This window comes from Saccopteryx leptura, chromosome 3 (genome assembly GCF_036850995.1).
Source record: "Saccopteryx leptura isolate mSacLep1 chromosome 3, mSacLep1_pri_phased_curated, whole genome shotgun sequence".
Taxonomy (NCBI): Eukaryota; Metazoa; Chordata; class Mammalia; order Chiroptera; family Emballonuridae; genus Saccopteryx; species Saccopteryx leptura.
Genome location: NC_089505.1, coordinates 76,912,015 through 76,933,940, shown reverse-complemented (window position 1 = coordinate 76,933,940; position 21,926 = coordinate 76,912,015). Strand labels below are relative to the sequence as shown.

The 21,926-nt window shown below is 42.6% G+C and overlaps 3 protein-coding genes across 7 annotated transcripts in view; 1 reads left to right on the top strand and 2 right to left on the bottom strand.

The window, feature by feature from the left end:
• Positions 1-21,926, bottom strand: part of LOC136399327 (zinc finger protein 420-like) — a 375,158-nt gene that overhangs the window by 15,705 nt on the left and 337,527 nt on the right. Inside the window, exon 1 of one of the 5 annotated variants that reach the window (XM_066374376.1) lies at positions 1,546-1,675. The exons of 2 other annotated variants lie outside the window; for them this stretch is intronic. The gene's annotated coding sequence lies outside the window, so the exon portion shown is untranslated. Of the gene's footprint in view, positions 1-1,545; positions 1,676-21,926 lie in introns of those variants that run through there. 2 more of the 5 variants (XM_066374377.1, XM_066374375.1) reach the window with 2 other exon arrangements.
• The window catches only part of LOC136399325 (zinc finger protein 420-like), a 135,084-nt gene that overhangs the window by 15,729 nt on the left and 97,429 nt on the right, over positions 1-21,926 (bottom strand). The gene's annotated exons all lie outside the window — the stretch shown is intronic.
• LOC136399324 (zinc finger protein 420-like) overlaps positions 1-21,926 on the top strand; it is a 288,584-nt gene that overhangs the window by 203,096 nt on the left and 63,562 nt on the right. The window lies entirely within an intron of this gene.

Here is a 21,926-nt window from a genome sequence, read left to right as displayed (position 1 = left end):
GCCTGAGCTGTGGTGGCACAGTGGGTAAAAGCGTCCACCTGGAATGCTGAGGTCGCCAGTTTGAAACCCCAGGCTTGCCTGGTCAAGGCACATATGGGAGTTGATGCTTCCTGCTCCTCCCTCTGTTCTTTCTATCTCTTTCCTCTCTCTGTCTCTTTCTCTCTCTGTGTTTCCTCTCTCTAAAAAATTGAATAAATAAAAATGTAAAAAAAAAAAAAGGAAAAGTATATGGAATCTTTTTTAATGTAACAACTTCTAAGATTAAATATTTAAATTTTGAGACTTCCTCATTTTCGGTTAAGAATTATAAGCTCTGGTTATGGCCTTGGTAAATTGGCTCAACAGTAGAGCATCAAGTTGTTATGTGGAAGGGCACACAGGTTAAGCAAATATTTGCTTCTCCTAACCTTCCCTCTCTCCCTTCACTCTATCTTTCTCTTCCCCTTCTGCAGTCATGGCTTTTTTGTGTTAAGTGGACCCAGGGACTGAGGATAGCACCATGGCCTCATTTCAGGAACTAAAATAGCTCTACTGTCGAGCAACAGCCCAAGATGGGCAGAGCATCGCCCCAAGTGGACTTGCAAGGTGAATTCCGGTAGGGGTGCATGCAGTAGTGTATTACTGCCTACGTGCTTCTCACTTAAGAGAGGAAAAAACAAGTATTAGCTGTGGTTATGAGATATCACAAATGCTTATTTTAAAAGTTAATAACTACTGCAAGAAAGCAGATAATCAAAAACGATTCATCTCGATCGGTTTTTTCATTTTTAATAAATTACATGTAAGACGTATAATAAAAAAGGTCAATCCGTTGGGCCAAAAAAAATTTTTCTTTCCTCCCCCACTTCTGCTCACCAGCCCCCCTCCATGCGCCCTTCTCTCCGGGCCCCTCCCTCTCCTCGGGGTTTCTCCCCTTTCTTCCCCTCGCGCTCCTCTCCCCGGTTACTGTCACTCTCCCCGTCGCGGTCCCGTCCCCCCGCATCCCCACGTTGCCGTCTCTTCATGGCCCCTCACTGACCTCTCCTCCCCTCCCGTGTCTCTCTCCGTCCCGACCCCTCCCAGCCCCGCTCTGCGCGTCCCCGGGGCCCCTTCGCTGTCGCCGCTCCCACACAGCCCTCCCGCGCGGGGCCGGGGGCTCTTCTGGGGACCCCGCGTTCTCGCCCCGAATCCCCACCCCATGGAGAGTGTGCTCTTCCTGGACCCGGGCCTCTTATTAAATGGGGTGGGGTCTCAGGAGGGGGTCCGCAGGTCCCCAGGCCCGGGTAGGGCAGTCCGGGCTCTACGGCCGAGAGAGGCCGGGCGGGGGAGGGGCGCCCGCGTCCGTCTCCCGGGACTTTAAATAGCGCGGGGTGAAGGGGGGGGGGGTGAGAAGGGGCGTCGCCCTCCCGACCGAGGCAGGAAACCCCGCGGCAGGGTAATCCCACCCCCGAAGGCGCGGGGACACGGGCGGGGCGGCCCCAGAGTTTCCCCGGAAGCCGACGCGGAGCCCCCATCCGGAAGCGAGGCGGGCAGGCTCGGGGCCTCTCACCGGGACTCCGCACTCACCGCTGGGGGCTGGGGAACGGGGCTCTCGGTGTGCGAAGCGACCCTCAGGCTCCCCGCATGCAGGAATGGGGACGGAGAGGGTCAGGTTTAAACCGGGGAGACCGTCAACTGACACCGCGAGCCCACACAATTCCACAGCAACTTCCGGTTCCGTAAGAAACTGCGCGTGCGCATCGACTCAAATGCTCAGAGGCGTTACGTCCCAATGAGCGCTTCCTCGGTGGGCGGATTATTAATACTGACCTTTCGGGAGTAGAGACAGCGGGATAAATGGGCGTGGCCAAAACGCCCCTGTCGTTGGCTACCCCCCCTTTTCAGGGGTTAGTTTTTTGTAGAACTAAGGTAATAAAATGTGTATGATTTTCCTTCCAAACTTAATATTATGAAGAGACCCTGGCTGGGTTGCTCAGTTTATTAGTGTTCTCCTGATCCACTATGGGCTGTGGGTCCCCAAACTTTTTAAACAGGGGTCCAGTTCACTGTCCCTCAGACTGTTGGAGGGCTGGACTATAAAAAAGCTATGAACAAATCCCTATGCACACTGCACATATCTTATTTTAAAGTAAAAAAATAAAACGGGAACAAATATAACATTTAAAATCAAGAACAAGTAAATTTAAATCAACAAACTGACCAGTATTTCAATGGGAACTATGCTCCTCTCACTGACCACCAATGAAACCGGTGCCCCTTCTGGAAGTGCGGTGGGGGCTGGATAAATGGCCTCAGGGGGCCACATGTGGTCCGCAGGCCGTAGTTTGGGGACCCCTGCACTATGGGGTGTGGGTAATGGGATGGAGCACATACAAGAAGCAAGCAACGAATGCATAGACGCCTGGAACAAGTAATCCATGTTTCCGTTTATCTCGGCCCACAGTCCTTGTCTAAAAATCATTAAAAAAATTTCTTTCAAGAATATTATCACACCTCAGGGATTAAGTGCTGGATAACAACTTTGACACACACACTGTTTGTAAGATTTTCTTTCCCTTTTTTTAACGAGACAGAGAAAAAGAGGGACAGACAGGAAGAGAAAGATGAGAAGCAGCAACTGGTAGTTCTGATATTTTAGTTTTTCATTGATTGCTTTCTTATATGTGCTTTCATGGGCATGTGGGGGGGGGGGGCCAAGGGGGTGGGCTCCAACTGAGCCAGTGACCCCTTGCTCAAGCCGGCAACCTTGGACTCAAGCCAGTGACCTTGGGGTCATGTCTCTTAGACCACATTCAAGCCAGCTACCTCGTGCTCAAGTGTCAGGTTTTGAACCTGGGTGGTCCATATCCTAGGTCGATGCCCGTGATGACCAAACTATGACACGCATGTCAGCACTGACATGCATAGCCATTTTCAATGACACACAGCCGCATGCAGCCACATACCAGAGAAGTATGGGGCCGCATGCCAAGAAGGACGTTTCATCCTCCGCTCCTGCACGGCCAGGTGCAGTAGCCGAGGATAAAACATTGGCTGTAGTGTAGACACTCTGTGCCGGAGGTCTGTAGGCCAAAACAACAGAACTCCAGCACAGAGTGTCTAGTTCTGGGACTTCCAGTTAGGCCGTTTTTCTCGAAGTGACACACCACCCGATTTATGCTCAGTTTCTTGGCGAATTTTGACACACCGAGCTCAAAAGATTGCCCATCACTGATCTATGCTCTACCCACTGTGCAACTGCTTAGTCAGGCTGTAACATTTTTTTTACATGGCCTTGGACTAAATGCTCACTAGGTTAGAGAAGCCTCCCAATATGCCAAGGTTTTGGGATTCGTACCTAATCAGAGCACATGCAAGAATCAACAATGAATGCATGAATAAGTGGAACAAGAAGTGGATGTTTCTCTCCCCCATCTCTAAATTGAATAAAAACATATAAATAGAAACCTCATTTTTTAAAAATATTTCCCTTAAATGTATATTGTCTAATATTTATATGGTATTATTATTGTTGGTATTATTATTATGTGAGACGCAGGGAGGCAGAGATGCAGACGTCTGCCAGCGCCTTGATGGGGATTCACCCGGAAAGCCCCTTACCAGGCAATGTTCTGCTTCTCTGGGGCCATTGCTCCATTGCTCGGCAACTGAGTTATTTTAGACCTTGAGAAAAGCCAGGGAGCCATCCTTAGCACCCGTGTCCAAACTGCTTGAACCATTGGAGCCATGGCTGCAGGAGAAGACAGGGGGCGAGGGTAGAAATACAGATGTTCACTTCTCCTGTGTACCCTGATTGGGAATCCAACCCGGGACTTCCACATGCTGTGTTGACACTACTGCCAAGACTACTAGCCAGGGCCTATTGTCCAACATTTAATAATGTTTTTCAATAATGCATTGCAGTCTTGATTAAATACATCAATGTGGTCATTGTATTTTATTATTTTCCCAGTGTGCATTCCTGATGCTCTGTGAAAATTCATCCTGCCAAAAGTCCTCCCAAATTGATTATAATTATTCTTTCTCTAATTAGCATAACTGTGATATTGTTATTAATAAAGAATGGATCAAAACTTTTCTATGTTTATTGCAAAATTTGTGTTTGATACCAGGACAGATTCTCTCGAGTTGTGAAAACTAAGAAACCATTTTAACAGATTTTAACCTTGATTATACTTATATTATACATAAAAGTTTTAACCACTATTGCTGAGTTAGAGAAGACTGAAAGTTTAATGTAATTTTTTGTCTAATCATTCTATGTGTTGGTCCCTAAATATTTTTTTAAAATTATATAATGTTGATAACAGGTTTTGGGATCTGTGGAATGCAGATTATGGAGATCATACAGTGTTGTATAGCATTTCCATCAGCCATGTTGGCATGAAAGACATTTCAGTGTGCACACTCGTGTTCAAAGCAAATAAATACGGGGCTGCTAAAATGCTTCACAAAACTCAAAACATTTGGAGAAAGGTCAATTGTCAATAAAAGTCAAAAATTCCTTCTGTTTTGGCAAGTTTTGTTGCTTGTAATATTTACAAGGGAAGGAAATAAACATTTACAAGAAAGAATAATCAATTGGTGCAAAATTTGGATATGTCGTTCTGATTTCTCAGTATAAAACAAAGTAAAAAAAAAAGGCAGTGGATAAAGCCTTTACCTGTGAATGCTGAGGTTGCCAGTTTGAAACCCTGGGTTTACCTGGTCAAGGCACATATGGGAGTTAATGCTTCCTTCCTGCTCCTCTCTCTTCTCTAAAATAAATAAATAATATCTTTTTTAAAAAGACAGAGGGACAGTCTATAATCAAGGCAACAACTCAAGATATGATAATCTGAGCATGTCAAGGTGCACCCCACAGTTTGGCCTCAATATAAACTATTCACTGATTCTCAATGGTGGGAGAATGACACTTTCAGTTTCAAAACCTTACAAAACCTCAGCAACCTCTGTCACTGCAATGGAAAATGGTCAGAAATTCCCTATGTGCGGGCCTTCTTCACTTTCACTATTGATCCTCTCTCTATTAGTCCTGCTCAATTTATCAAATCCTTCTCAAAATGAGGAAATGACTCAAAACTTAAACTAAATCAATGCATTAAAATATACTGTTCTATTTGTATATACTTTGTGCAATTGTCTCTTTCCTGTGTCTAGATACTCTGGGCATTGTTGCTTTAAAATGAGAATATATAAGGGGCTCTCATTTAACTTTAAATGGTATTGTATGTCCTGAACTTATTTCTGTATTCTGTAAGGTCTTGCCACGTTGATTGTTATTCTATGTGCTGATTCTCTCCTGCTTGAAGGGCCAGATTACAACCGTGCTATTTGGTTTAATCAGGTATTATTTATGTGTCATGCTTGTGTCTGTGTACTGTAATTGCCTTGTTTCTATGTAGTCCATTTTAGTTTGAGACCTCTCATCTGTCTGACTAAAATTTTTGCTGTTCCATACACACTGGGAATTCTCTCTCTACCCTTCAGATTTTATGTCATCTGGACCTTGTAAATGTTGTTTGTAGTACAGGTTGGTGTGAAACAAAGATGAGTGTCTTTGTCCCTCCTTCTGGAGGATTTAGATTACAAATACCTTTTTGTTTGACTTTGTCTTTATTTGTATTTTTGGTTATTGTGATATGCACCAGCTTTCATATTATTATTAAAAATTCTATTCAAAAAGAGAATAATAATTCAAAGTAGAAAAAATCTCACTTCCATTTCCAGACAGTAAATCTTAAAAAAAAAAGGAAAAAAAAAGACAGGGAATGCATATCGACACTTGTAAAACCCATGCACCTGAGTAGTGTGCTCCCTCCCTTCACTTAGACCTTCCTGGAAGGCTGCCAAAGACAAGTGATAAGTATTGCCTTCTGTACAACTATTAAGAATACTATTTTCATACATATATAAAGTTATTCCAGCCTGACCAGGAGGTTCCGCAGTGGATAGAGCGTTGGACTGGGATGCTGAGAACGCAGGTTCAAAACCCCAAGGGCACCAGCTTTAGTGTGAAATCATATGGTTTGAGCAAGGCTTACCAGCTTGAGTCCAAGTTTGCTGGCTTGAGCTAGGGGACACTCAGGCTGCTGTAGGCCCCTGGTCAAGACACATCTGAGAAAGCAATCAATAAAAAACTAAGGTACTGTAATGAAAAATTGATGCTTCTCATCTCTCTCCCTTTCTGTCTTTCCTTATCTGTCCCTCTCAGTCTCTGTGACACACAAAAAAATAAATATAAAAATATAAGTTATTCTAAATGTTTTTTAACCAGGTGGTCTAAAAAGGCATTTGATATTACTACTGGTTTAAAATTAATATCTTTTAAAATTCTTAACAAAAATACATGTTTGTTTTGCCTGAGTTTACAAAAGATTCCTCTTGTCTCTGTTATAATTTCTATAAATATAAATGTTTCCAATAAAAAAAAACTGTTCATGAAAGTCATAAAATATGCTCATAAAAGTATCCATCTAAAATTGCTAATTACTTGTTAGTGTCACGAACCATCATGGCTAGTAATTCCAGTTCCTAAGTGTGAATGGCAAGGAATTAAGAAAGTAGTCTTAAAGAATAAAAGGAGGTGGTCGAGAGGGCTCTGCAATTGCGGCTGGCAAGAACAGAGCATGCTCAAAAACCGCTTCTTCCTTTATTTATAGGGCAAAGTAAGGTCATTAGCAAATCAGAGATTTCTGATCACATTTCCATGACAACCCAAGAGTTTTACCAAGTGCAGAAACCCCCTACCATACATAACATCTTAACTCTACACAAAACAAAGGACAGAAGAATCTTGCCTCCAGTCTTTCTGTGGGATGTAGGGGGTAGGATGAGCATAAACAATTTAGCATCACAGCTTAACAGCCTTTAGCAAGTTCACAGAGAAAGTGACGTAGGTGATTGAGCAGACTGTCAGCTTACAGCCAGTTCCTCACACCTCTGTCCCTCAAAAATCTAAACTGCAAAAACCCCGTTGGCTTTTTGGTCCTTGTTACATCCCAGGAGACAGACCACAGCAAACCCAAAGTGAATTTTATAAGTTTTATTGCAAACCGCAGGGACTGCAGGCAACCCACGCAAGAGAACACTGCAGCCCCGAGCTTCTAAAATGGCTCCTTTTTATAAGGTGGCTATCTAGGCTGAGCGAGCAAGCAACATTTACAAGGGTGGGAGAGGTGTGATTAGCTGACTTTGTTCTTAGCTAAGTCTCTAGGGTAGGGCTTCCTTGGTCTGGGTACATAGAGTTCTGTGGAAAATATTGCTACATTTCTTCCTAATAGTTGTTTATCTTTTTTTTTCTTTCTTTTTTCCTCCAGCCATGTACTGGATGCACTCAGTTTTCATAGCTGGTGGCCTGCACTGCTTGTCCTAAAATGTCACATTCCCCCGTTTTCTTCTTACTAGTTCAAATCATTGAACTTTAATATTGTTCATCCGAACTGGGTATAATCTGGTAGGGCTGAGCTAAGACCATAAGTCTTACAGTATCTATTCTTTCTTGAACAAATGCTGTGGTGTAACCACAACAAACTGGAACTGGACCCTAAACTGATGTAATCAATTTGGGTTTTATACACTGACCAGTGATTAGCCTACTACGCCTCTCACAATGGTCAGCGATGAGCTCAGAGGGAGAGGGGTATTTATAGGCGAAACCTACAAGGTTACAGTGTTTTCAACCCGTTTGTACAATATTTTTGCAAAAGTACACAAGTACACACTGTTTTAAGATAATAAACTACTTTCCTGCAATATCTGCAGGGCTGATACACAAGGAACATGTCCTGCCTTGTATTTTCTTCTCTGTACTAACTTCTTACAACTTGCACAAACCTTCTGCAACTTACATAAACCTTTAATTTTGATGCACTTTCTTATCTACAAATAACTGGCCTTCATAACAACTTGCTTTTCCTTTTTCTTTCAAAAGTATTTCTATACCTTATACCTTCTATTACCAAACCATACAATTCCTTTCTAGTCAGAACTCCTGATTTAAAAATCTTTAACCTTTAGTGACAATTAAGTTGATTTTCTTTTTATCCTAGTTTCCCTTTTCCTAAAGCCTGATTAAAAGAGTTCTTAGTTTTTTTCTCTAGGCATTAGCCATGCGTGGACCAGTTAAATTCTGGTTTGTGGCTGAAGCAGGGCATGCTGTCCTTCTCAGGGTCAGCTTACAAGGGTTGGCGGGGTCAGTCTTCGCTGTCCACAAAGGTGTCTCTGCTGGGACTGCAAGCTTCAGCCAGCTGCGGTGGACCTAGGCGGGTATGCCTTCTACCTTGGCAGTAGTGGGAGTGGTCAGGATCATGGTGTGTGGACCCGTCTACGTGGGAGTCAGTCCTTGGGTGGTGTACTGCTAGAAGTACCTCTTGGACAGTCTTTGAACAGTTTGCTGAGCAACCTATAAAACCTGTAAATACTTAGGGAAAGGGTGTTACATTTCTACACTTTGCAGTTAGAGTTTAAGTCCTAGTGACCACTGCTTCTAGCTGGAATTAGCAGCAGGTCCCAGCCTATAATAGGCATGGGGCATTGAGAAAAGAGAAAAAAAGGAGATACTAAACATTAAATAAAGCAATAAAATCAGACTGTCAGTACCCTTTGAGGGATTATTAAAACTTAAATATTCAAGCAAGGCATAGTAGATGGCCCTTGTGTTTACAAGAAATGAGATTAGCTTATCTGCTACTTGGAAGAAATACCTTAGGCTCCTGAACGATGTCCTTGGGACTTCAGTGGCAATTCCCAGAACGCTGGGCAAGGTCAGGTCACAGGTAGCTGGAGCAGGGCTAGAAGAGACTGAACCCTCCCTCCATGGAGCAAGGGGGCAGCTTACCTTCTCATGTCCCTCTTTCCACAGCACAGGTGTGTCAACCGGTGGGGCCAGGAAGCCTGACAGGCTTCAATTCAATGACCTTTCTTTCCACTCTGGAGCAGGGCCTTGATGAAATGCTATGAAGCCCCTTAGGGCGGTGGAGCCAAAAGTTGGTATTTCCTGACTTCTTTTGGACCTTATTTGCCTTTTCTGTTACTTCCTTGGTCATTATAGACCTTAAAAGCCATGCTCAGAAGATCTCACTGAGGGGCTTGACTAAGAGAGCAAAATTGGGAATCCTGTATTTAAAGAAACCTATTAGACCGAGGAAAGAAAAGATTTGATCTGTGGTGGTAAATCAGGTGGCGGTTCAGGATTATGTCTCTAGAGTTCTCCTTTCAACCTATTATGTTAAGAATTCTTCTATTAAGCCAATCAATAGTAATATTTGTTACTCTGGGTTTTGTGACCTAACATTGAACAATTAACAATTACTGAATTATTATATATCCCCTAATATTTAAACTAAAATTTTAACATCACAGGCTATGAAATAGCAAATGAAAAGGAGAATTAACAAAAGACTGTTGAAATAACAAATACATTTCTAACATAGAAAATGTTTTTGTTTTTGTTTTTACAACAACAGATCCTTGGTACAAAAAGGAAGTCTTTGTATTTGACAGACTATACAATTCCATATGCTTTACTTTTAGTACAAATTTAGTACGATTTACAATAAGAGATTATAAACTACTATTCCTAATGAACTACTGATTTTCAGAGAAAAATAAGGAATGGTCAAAATGTAGTTACTATTTTGTGGCTTTTCAGCTGGCAAAGAGATGCTAACCCTCTTTTTGACCTATAGAGCTTTACATTAAGTCATTATAAGGGTCGGGGTAGTAAACTAAAAAAACACACAGTTTTATAAACTTATTTTCTTAACAGTGGGATATTCTAGTTTACATAAGGTCCTCAATTTTCTCAGGGACATAGTAACCCTATAATTCCCTAAATCTTCTCCTCTGGTCTGGCTCCACATGGAGGTGGAGATTTCCCGGAGCCAAAGCAGAGGAGGGCAGGGGCTGTAGCAAGGTGATGATAACCTCTAGCTTACTGCACTGTTATCTTTTGTCTGACTAAGCAGTGGCGCAGCCCCTTAGCTAAGAAAGAAGTTTCTTTGTTATACAAAAAAGGGAATCAGGGTGCCTGGGATTCCCAATGCCCAAGGGGGACTGGCAAGTGCCTGAAACTGTGAGGGGAGCCTGCCGCTTCTTCTTTTTTTCCCCTTTCTGCTACTTCTCCTGCAGCCAGCTTCAGCCTGGCTGCCTTTTCTTTCTCTACCTCTGCTGCCGTACTGGACTGCATACTAACTCTGCCACCTGCCTGCAGGTGGGTGCTTGTGATAGTACACTAAACTCTCTATGTTTTCTATGAGTCTAGCAATCTTTGGTTTGGCCAGTCTGCTCTTAAGTTGGCCATTCTAGTTCACAAAGAGTCCGCAACGTGGTAGAATCAACAGGAGTCCCATAGTCTCGTGCCCTGCGAGAGAAATCAGAAAAGCTATCAAGTAAGTACTGAAGAGGCATTAGGGCAGCAGATTGCCACTGACCCATGGCCCTTGACTCTCGAAGGAATCCTGTGAGGAAGCAATGGGCGAAGCAGACAAACAAACCAAATATGCACACAAAACAAACAAAACTTCTAAACTAAAACCAAAGGGAGAAGGCAGCATCCTGAGTTCCCTGACCGACCGGGTGGGGAGAAATCAGGTGGCGTCCCGCCTGCTCCACTAAACCCTTTTCTAACTAGAGCTCTGTTTCCAAATATTCAAAGAGGAAGCTTCCTTACCAAACAGTCTCAAGACTCCAAATGTTTTGAATCAGCCAAATTCAGTTTCCAAACGGCAACTGCCTGAGGCTGCCCAGCTACCAACGTCTGCTGCAGCCCACTCCATGAGGAGGGGTCTTACACGGCCTATCTCTCTGGGGCCTCCATATGTTACATCCCAGGAGACAGACCACAGCAAACCCAAAGTGAATTTTATAAGTTTTATTGCAAACCTGCGCAGGGACTGCAGGCAACCCATGCAAGGGAACACTGCAGCCCCGAGCTTATAAAATGGCTCCTTTTTATAGGGTGGCTATCTAGGCTGAGCGAGCAAGCAATGTTTACAAGGGCGGGAGAGGTGTGATTAGCTGACCTTGTTCTTAGCTAAGTCTCTAGGGTAGGGCTTCCTTGGTCTGGGTACATAGAGTTCTGTGAAAAATATTGCTACATTTCTTTCTAATGGTTGTTTATCTTTTTTTTTTTTCCCTCCAGCCATGTACTCAGTTTTCATGGCTGGTGGCCTGCACTGCTTGTCCTAAGATGTCACAGTCCTCAACATGTTATATTTGGGTTCAACACTTCTTTAAATCCAGAGCCCCTTTAAAACTCAAATTTCCCTTACCCAACTTCCCACTAGGGCAATTTCTTTAGTAAGTGTAAGGTATTTTCCCCGCAGAGGAAGAAAGAAGGGTGTAGCCATCAAATGTGGAATAGCAAAAGCTTTATTTAGTAGAGCACTTTCTGGACGAGGTTCTCTGGTCCACGAAACAAGAGGGGGGGGGGGGCAAGAAGTCGTGCAGACTCTTCTGCTGGGGAGTAATTAATAGAGTCGGTAGGGTGATGGCGAGTTGATATGACGTGTTCATTTTCATTGGCTGACAGTTGCTCATTCTTTTTCAAAAAGCTCCTGGGAAATTTCTTTTGGCGGTCATGGCTGTGGGCGGTTCCAGCCAAAGTTCCCAGGCCTAGTTCCTCACGTGACTTTCCCTCATTGCCAACCAATCTCATAGTAACCATCTCCCTTACCCTCTCTCCACCTCCTCTTAAGCATCTTCCCTCCCACTTTGGGAAGTTTCTGGAAAATGTCCTTGGGACAAGGCCATTGGGAGGGACCTGAGGGTTCAGAAAGGGAGACAGTCTGTGCTCAAGGCAGCAAACCAGATATGCTAATCTGAGCATGTCCAGGTGCACCCAACCCCATGCCAGCAAATGCCTACAACCATCCTTCTAAAAGTCACTCATTTCCTGAAGCTCTCTGCTGCCACCGCCAGGATCTCAGCCCGTCTCCTTTGCAGATGCATAAATAAACTTCTTATAAACCTCATCAGGCCTGTGTGTCCCTCTTCAGTCGAACTAACATTACTGGCTTAGTTCTCACTTAATGTTAAGGTATTTTGAAAATTGAGAATTTTAAGTAATTGGAAAGAAATTATATAGTGTCAGCAATAAAAGGTATATGGTATAGAAATAGTTTCTTAAAAATTAGTTCTGAATGGATAAAGAAGTTTATAAAAGGTGCAGAATGTTTGTGCAGGTTGAAGAGGGTGTGTGCTGAGAGGAAAGAAAGAGAAAGGAACAAGAAAGGAAACAAAGAGAAAACAGTTGCATATTATAGAGAATAAAGAGATTCAAAGGAAAATACTAAACCTGGCCTTTAAGATTGTTAGGCAAATGAGTTTGTAAAACTTGTGTTTTTTAAGTTTGCTCACTTTTATTGTTACAAAATGGCTTTGGGCAGTGCCAGCCAGGTATGTGTCTGTGAAATTGCTAATAACCTTCCTGCTTGGGAAAGGCCATTGTTATGCTAATATATGCTGGAGGAGAGGTCTTTGTGCTGAAAGGTTTAGAAAGAAGCAGGAGAAGATGGAAGAAGTAGAAGCGAGGATGGCAGGGTGCTAAAGACAGAGAAGCCAGTTTTGCAGAGTAAAAAGCTATGTTGGCAGGTAGGGAACCAGAGGTGACTGAGACTGGTGGGGGCGTTTGATTCTAGGAAACACTGGAGAAGATTCTCCTTGTTGTGGAGCCAGAGAATGTGCAAGTGGCTTTGAGAGCCCTGTGTGAAAGGAAAGTGTTTTTCCTGCTGTGTGTTTACTCACTGGCCAGTGCGAGGCTAGAATAAAGCAATGGCCCACCATTTTTGGCTCCACTCTTTCTTGTTTTTGTTTTGTTTTTTATTATTTTTTTTTACAGAGACAGAGAGTGAGTCAGAGAGGGATAGACAGGGATAGACAGACAGGAACAGAGAGAGATGAGAAGCATCAATCATTAGTTTTTCATTGCGCATTGCAACACCTTTGTTGTTCATTGATTGCTTTCTCATATGTGCCTTGACCACGAGCCTTCAGCAGACTGAGTAACCCCATGCTGGAGCCAGCAACCTTGGGTTCAAGCTAATGGGCTTTTTGCTCAAACCAGATGAGCCCACACTCAAGCTGGCGACCTCGGGGCCTCGAACCTGGGTCCTTTGCATCCCAGTCCAATGCTCTATCCACTGTGCCACTGCCTGGTCAGGCTCCACTGTTTCTTTACCATCTGACTGAATCTTATGGACACCTGCACCTGCATGGCAGCCATGGCTGCAACTACTGGCCATACAGAAGTCTTCAATAATTGGAGGAGGATCAGAGACCAGCTCAGACCCTGTAGATGTTTGCCAGGGGATCCACCAGGCTTTAAAATAAAAGAGGTCTCCCCAAATCCCAGCAGGGATTATCTGGGCCTTCGCCAGGTGCCTACTTTAAGGACAGATGGGAGATAGACTGGAACTGTTCTGTCCCAATCCCAGGCCACTAGGCAGACCCTGCCCTCTCTACAGTTGTGTGGGCCATTGGAGTTCCGACCTCCCAGAGCCCCTCAAGGCATGAGAGACCTCCCTTCTTGCCCCAGCCTCTCCCTGGCACTAGTACTTCTTGACACCCTGGAGTAAAGAAGACTGATGGGACCTGACCTCGCCACAGGCCTCCACCTGCCCCATCTGAATGGCAGAGCCTTGGGTAACTCTACAGGTTTCCAGTAAGGCCATTTCTCCCCTATTAGATATAAGGCCACTTACTTGGCACTCCTTGAATATTCAGAACTACTGTTTTCTTTCTCTATCTCAATTATTGGGGTGCATAGTATTCTCTCCAATTCACTGATCTCCCCCACTCCTCTGTTGTCTAGAAAATTACCCCTTTACTCATTCTGTTGGAGACTGCAAGCTGACATGGACTTTGAAATTTAGATTTGTGGGGGACAAAAAGGTGTGGGCAACAGGCAGTGAGCTGACAGGGTCTTTGCTGCCTATCCCCCCACCTCACTTGCTTGACTAAGCTGCTAAAGGCTAAGCTCTTCCCCACAACCTCTGACTGATTGTTGAAGTTGGTAAAGGCAATTTACATGCCCTTCCCCACACCTCCATGTTAGCTGTGATGCCGAAGTATTTTTACTCATCCTATTTCCCCTGTCACTGGGAGAGACTGGAGGCAGTTTTGTTTTTACCCTTTGTTTTGTGAAGTTAAGATATTATGTATAATGGAGGGGTTTTTTGGGGGAGGGGCTCTGTGGAGAATTCTTAGTTTGCCTCTGAAATGTCACTTTTTATCTGAGCTCTCATTGATGTGCAAATGACTTTGCTTTACACTATAGCAATAAAGCTTTTGGGAGTGCCTGTGCGTTTGATAGGCCATCAGCCACCATAAGACCTCCAGATCCCATCCTTTATCTTTCTGTGTTTATTTTCTAATCCTCTACCATTCACACCGGAAACCCACAAAATTATTTGTCACGATGGTTTGCAACAAATGACAACCAACCTGGGGCCTCAGGGAAGGCAGGACTGAAGCTGAAGAAGGCAGGTGAGGGGACTCCCTGGGTTGTGTGCATAAGTAAAAGAGCTTTTTGGGGAGAGTACATTTGGGTGTAAGAAATTATGAGACAGAGTCAAAAGAAAGGGACTTTTTTGTAAGAATAGTTATGCAGCTAGGAAGCTTTTTACGTTATGTTCAAGATGTGTGCCCTGATTCCTGGAGGAGGGAACGGTTAGTGCTGCTACAGGGGAACAAGTAGGTTAAGTTCTGAGAAGGCAGTGGTGTGAGGAGACTACAGCAGGAGGAATGAAAGTGGCAGTCTCTCTGACAGTTGGTGCCGTACTCTGTGGCTGGGGGCCCGAGGAACGTGGGGCAGTGTGGATGCTTCTAGTTCTCTCTGGCTGCTCAGTCTGCTGCTCAGCTAAAACTGAAGTAGATGAGGAGTCTTAGCATGGTCAACCTGAGCCACCAGTTAGAGCAACTCTGAAATCTGAGAATAGATTGTAAGGTATTTTTTCCCACCAAGAAGGAAGGAAGGAACCGGAGCCATGAAGTGTGGAATAATAAAAGGCTTTATTGAATATAGAGTGCATCCTGCCCAACAAGGTTTCCTGGCCCCGAGGAAAGACGGAGGCCAGGAAAGTTGCAAGGGGTGACCCATGTGACAGATATTTAAAGGGCCCCTAGGGTGGTCAAGCTAATATGATGTGGTGAAATATCACTGGCTGACGGTGGTGTCGCTCTTCTCCAAAGAGTTTCTGGGAAGTTTCTTTTGGTGCGCTTGGTTGTGGGCAGTCCCAGCCAAAGTTCCCAGGCCTGAGTTCCCTACGTGACCTTTCCCTATTGCCTACCGACCTACATAAATAAAAGACTTAGGTAAAGTTACAGCTTTTTCTGTTATTATCTGGTTTTGTTATGATGTTTTATCTACAATCCTCTGAACTATCATTTGTTTCTTTCCTATTTGCCTGGAAATTCGGCAGAGGACCCCTGGTGGATCTGACTACAAAATCTCCCACACAGCTGCTGAGAGTCTATTTTCTTAGGGTGGTTTTGCTAATTCCATCCTCCAGTGCCTCTGTCAGAAAATGCCCAGACTGAGATTGGGCAGGCATCTTTCTGGTCTGGTTGTGCTCTGAAATCCCAGGTTTCTCTCTGATTTTTCTGTTTCTAGTTTCTATGTAGTTTTTCTCTAACCTTGTCCAAAATGTGTCTGCTTTGAAGGCCTAAATTAAGTTCTTGCATGCAAAAATTGGAAATGCCGGCTCTAATATTGAAGTAAAAAATAAAATAGTTTCATTCCTACATTTTTGCTTTAAAATTAGAACATCTGAAGAGCACTCATTTAAATGTAAATAGAATGTAATTTGGATCATAAAAACTTGCTAATTTAATCTGTGTTTTTTGAGGTGTGCTCTGTTCTCTCTTCAGAGTTGGGAGCTAATAGCAACTGAAGTATTAGGATTAATCAGATTTATGTGTTATAGCTGTATTTCTGTACTGTAAATTATCTTGTTTGTGATAGATATATGAATTTACCAGAACTTCCAACTGCCCTTTTGTTGTCTTACCTGACTGCCTGACCTCACTCTGACTTACTGGATAATCGCCCCTAAGGCAGAAGAGTTCCAGAAAGATGATCAACCACCTCAAGAAGGAGCGTTCCAGGAAGCTAAAACTGTAAAACCATAAAAGGGAACATACCAGAACTTCTGACTCAGTATTTCCTCAGGCTCTCCCAAGCCCTATTAAATTCACCCTTTAGTCTGTAACCAGTGCCTTTCTCCCCAAAAAGGTGCCCAGCAGGGTTCCTTTCTTCCTTTCAATAAAGCCTGTTACTCTGGTCTTTTTGGACTCCCATGGATTCCAACATTTGGTGCCAAAATCGGGGATGGGGTACCCTTTACCTGGATGATCCCTCTTTGCTGTCCAAACGAAGCCTGGACAAGCAATTGTAGGTTGATTGGCTGGCAATCTGACCCTGTCTCGAACCCCTGCCAGACCAGAAAGGTAAGGAGTTTCTCCCTCCCCTTTCCTGTTGGCCTCCAAATTTCTCTCTAAAAACACCCCTTCCTGGTCGGATAGTTTTGACTTCGGACCCCATATCTACGAGTGGTTTGCCTCTACTTCTTTACTGGACTACTACAAAAGTCTAGGCATGCCTAGCCAGGCTACTCTCCTATATCCCAGGATCTCGGCCTTGGGGTGACAACCTCTTTTCTGAATCTCTTTCTACAGAGATTTTCTACTCTCGGAACTGTGAGTGAAGGTGGGGATGTCCCCTTCTCTCACCAGTCTCCTCTACTGTGGGCTCCTCTCAGTTCAAATTGTCCAGCCAGACTCCCTTTGGAACATGGGCTTCTCCCAATATCAGGTCTCAGAGACTACTCTACTATTTTGGGACTACTCCTTCAGGACTCCTCTACTCCTTTGGGACTCACTCTACTCTCTGAGTTTCACAGTTTGGAAGGTTTTGATGAGTGGCCTGCTTCTAAAGACTTCCTTGAAAGTCTAGGCACCTAGCCAGGTTGATTTCTAGTACCATTACAATATCCTAAGAGATCTTGACAATTTCTGCCACCGGACCAGAAGGGCATCAGAAATTCCTTTCATGCAGGCCTTCTTCTCCCTTCACTCCTGTCCTTAATTTCTGAGCCTTCTGTTCTACACGCAGGCCATTTTTTTTGGCCAAAGAAACCTCACCTAAAACCTCTGCTCCTAATCTTTCCTTCTCCATGGACTCCCAACTGCCTTCCCCTCCTTCCTGACCCCCGGGGTACCCCTCTCTCAGGACCCCTCTCTGGTTCCTGTGTGAATCTCTTTCACTTCAGTCTCTTCCCTCCAAAAAGCCCCCTCCCCTCTCTTGACTGAATCCTCTTTCTCACTCACTTGAAAATACCAGTCTCTCTCTTTCTCCTCTCCTGCAGGCCAGGGGCCTCTCCCTTCTCCACTGTGTTCTTAAACCCCTCCTCCCTCCTTACAGATGGGCAGCTCTGTCTCTTTTTCTTCTATGACCCATTCCCCTCTCCCCACCGGCTTTGGCTGTATCTTACCCATCCTCCCACCCCATTGGCTTCGGCTACAGCTATGCCCTTCTTTCCCTCATACTCTCCCCTCTCTTCACAGCTCCAAATCTTTTTGACTCCTCTGACCATGTGACACCACCAACAGCATTTTAATCTCCTCCTCCTCCTTCTGCAGATTCTGACCCTTCTTCTTTCCATCCAGCTATTCATGCTGTCCATCTGTCTGTTTTCTCTCTTCCTCCCCTCTATGCTGACAACTCCCTGCCATCTCAAACAACTTAAAAGCAGAATTTTCTATTAAGCTGTGTGAGTAAGTAATCGGTTTTGTCTCTTTGTTTGTCAGAAAATATCTCTAGTATAACTTTAATTGAAACAAGTAAAGTGCACACATTTAAATTCCTTAATTCATAATTTGTATGTGAAGTCTTTGTTTAATGTGTAACTGTGTCTGTTTCTAAGGTCTTAAACCAATAATTACCCACCTCTTAAATCAAAGCTTACTCATCCCCACAAACTCTCCCTGCAATACCCCCATCCTTCCTGTTCAAAAACCTTCAGGGGCTTATCGTCTCCTACAAGACTTACACCTAATCAATGAGGTGGTAGTTCCCCTCCATCCAGTAGTCCCTAACCTCTACAAGTTATTGTCACACATTCCCTTAAACGCCACTCACTTCATTGTCATAGACCTCAAGAATGCCTTCTTTACCATTCCTCTACACCCTGACACTTACTTTCTGTTTGCATTCACTTGGACTAATCCAGATACTAATGCAGCCCAGCAACTTACATGGACTGTCTTACCCCAGAGGATCAAAAACAGCCCACACCTGTTTGGGCAGGTACTAACTCAAGATTTAGCAGCATGCCATCTCAAAACTAGTACTCTCTAACAAACATATAAATAACTTACTCTTCTGCAGCCCCTCCCTGCCTGCCTCAAGGAGACACACTGCCACTCTTCTTAACTTCCTCATCCTGAAGGGATATTGTGTCTTCTCTGCTAAGGTTCAACTTCAATCCTAGTCCGTAGTCTATCTGGGCATCACCTTAACCCCACCACTTGAGGTCTCACTCTAGATCAGTGTTTCCCAACCATTTTTGTGCCATGCCCCACCTTAACCTTTCTAAAATTTTTATGTCCCCCCTATGTAACATACATAATTTTTAACATTAAAAAATTGATTTGTTCACTTAATAAACATAAATGATAGGTTCTAGGAAGAAATCACTATGAAATTGTTAACAAAACACAGTAAGTAAAATTTCAAAACATATAATGAAAAACAGAAATTTAAATTCCAAATAATTTTAATACAGATTTTTCTATATTAATTTATTATTTTAATTAAGTGTGATCCTTGTGCTTGATGCTTGCTGCACAGAGATTTTATATTAGGTTCCAATTTGGTTAGCTTTAGTCTCAAGTCTCCACGTTGTGTTATATCCAGCCGATTTCTTTTTTTTACCAGTAAATCATTTACAGCATTAAATCCACATTCAGCTACAAATGAAGATGGAAACGGTAGCAATAGTTTTCTTGCACATTTGGTTGAATTTGGGTATTTGATTTCTGTTTCCTCACAAAGCCATGCCATCGCTCCTTTGATATTAAATAAAGCTTTAACTGACTCATCATTTTGCAATTCTGTGAGTTCTTCTTGATACTGCATATTTGATATATCAGACAAATCCACTAACATTGGCTGCATCATCCATGTTGAGAAATCAATTTGTTTTAAATCAGAAAATCTTTCTTTTAAATCAGCCGATAGAATATTCAAATGATTGACAGTAACAAGTAAAGCAGTATCAGTTACTTCACATTTCTGGAGCCAATGAAACTGTTTAAAGTTTTTGTTGTTAATATGTTTCTGACATAACTCAATATTGATAATGAAACCAAATATCTTTGCTTTTGCATCGACAAGAGTTTTATTTGTTCCTTGAAGTTGCTTATTTAATATATTTAGTTTTTCAAAGATATCGGCTAAATAACTCACAAATGCTTTCCCATCCGTTGTTAACAGATACTTCATTTCAGGTTTGTCGCTTAAAAAATCACTAGGAGTATCAAACAGTTCCATAAATCTTTTCAAACAGTTTCCTTTAGATAGCCATCTGACTTCAGTATGAAGTAAAAGTCTCACATGGTCTTCATTTTGTTCTTCACAAAATAGCTTGAAAAGACGCTCACATTTGGCACTAGCTTTAATAGCATTAACACACTTTATTACTGTATGTAATACTTCATTCAGAACAGGCGAGATGTTTTTAGCTACCAAGTTTTCCCTATGAATAACACAATGCACAAGAATCATTTCTGGATTCGCATCTTTCATCAATTTTAAGCAGCCATTTTTCTTGCCCATCATATTGGGAGCACCATCTGCAGCACAAGATGTAATATTTTTCATTGGTATATCATTGACATCTAAGTAGTTTTTTAGCTTATTATATATATATCTTTGGAGGTAGTGGTGCTTTCTAATCTTTTACACAACAACATTTCTTCAGCAAAATGTCCTTTATCAATATATCTTACGTAAGTTATCAATACTGCCTCACTGTCTCTCAAAGTTGATTCATCCATTTGCAAGGAGAATTTTCTTGTTTTCAGCTTTTCAATAAGTTGTTTTTCAATATCCTCACTCATTTCGTCTATTCTTCTGCTAACAGTATTGTCACTGAGTGGCATAGCTTTTACATCTTTGTCATCTTTTTCAAGAACTGTTTTTAAGAAATGCTGATATTGACGGTTTTATTAAATTCTCTCCTATAGTGTGATTTTCTCCAGTTTTAGCGATGAATAAAGAAATTTGATAACTAGCCTCAAGAACACAATTATTAGTTGAAGTATGAGCAGTAAATAGAGACTTTAATGTTGTTCTTTTTTCAAATTTTTTCTTTAAAGTTTTAAAGTAACTCAAATCTGAATTAATATGAGCACTATGTTTCGCCTTCAAATGCGCCTCAAGACGACCTCGTTTCATTGATTCGTTGGTCAAGCATTGCTGGCATAAAAGACAAAAAGGAATCCACTCATCGTGAACAGCGGTATGAACCCAAATTTTAAATATGCCTCCGAATATTGACGAGTTTTTTTCTTGCTTGCACCACTCATTTTACTATGGGCTATAAGAAATAAAAATAAGATCAATTAAAAACTAATATTAAAATATGTGTTAAAATATATTCAATGTGACATAGAGTAAACGTATACTAAAAATTCATATTTATTTAAATGTATATAACACATTTACTACACTACCACCGCAAATCAAAAGGTATCTATATTTTTTCCACTTGACAAAATTTTCTGGAAAGTTATGCTTCTAAAATTAAAATTGTCGTGCATGCACTATTATAGCCCCAATAATATTTATAAAATATTAGTGCTTTTTAGCCCCGATGCAAGAGGTACTTAATAAAGAGTTTAATATTGATAAAAATAAAATCAAGTACTTACCAATTATATCTATACAATATATATATGTATATTTATTAAATCAACAAGCTTTTACAACAGTTTTGACTGACACTTATTTCAAATTAACACCAACTGAATGATGTGAAACACTACAGAAGTTGCGATGGGCCAATTAGGTGAGAATAACTGCGTTGTTTAGCGAGTTTTTAAAACGTCCGGGGTTCCCCGCGGCAGACGGCACGCTCCGCGGTGAACCCAGGATGAAGTTTACTTGATGACGCCAATCACCCAGTTGATATTTTGGTCTCGTCAGACGAAATTATACTTAATAATTATTTACCGCAATTATTTAAGAATAGCATTTTTTGTAAAATTTGGCACCGATATCTAGCATTGCATTTAAATGGCCCGGGGCGAAAGAGTTAAAGTCGTGTCGAGTCCATTTTCAAATTGCCCCCCTTAACTATCGAATTGCCCCCCTGTGGGGCGTGGGCCCCACGTTGGGAAACACCGAGTTAGAGACTTCCTGGGTGCAGTAGGATTCTGCCATTTGTGGATCCCCAACATTGCTGTACTGACCAAACCCTTCTATAAAGTTAAAAAGGGGATAGAATAAGAGCCCATGGAGTGTGGGTCAGGAAACAAGTGTGATTTTCTGACTCTTAAAATAAAATTGCAAGCTGCCCCAGCAACAGGTCTTCCTAACCTAGCAAAACCTTTTGTGTTGTATGTCTTCAAGAGGAGCAACACAGCAGTGGGTGTATTAACCTAGGACTTGGGGTCATGGCATAGACCAGTAGCCTACCCCTCCAAGCAACTAGACGGAGTTGCAAAGGCTGGCCATATTAATTGAGAGCCCTAGCAGCCATGGCCATGCTGGTGCAAGAAGCAGACAAATTAACTTGGGGCAAGACCAAAAGATGCAGGTGCCACATGCTGAGTGACTCTGATGAATGCCAAAGGACATCACTGGCTCACTAATACCTGTCTCATTAAGTACCGGAGTTTGTTATGTGAAACCCCAAGACTGGTAAAACAGGTGTGTACCACTT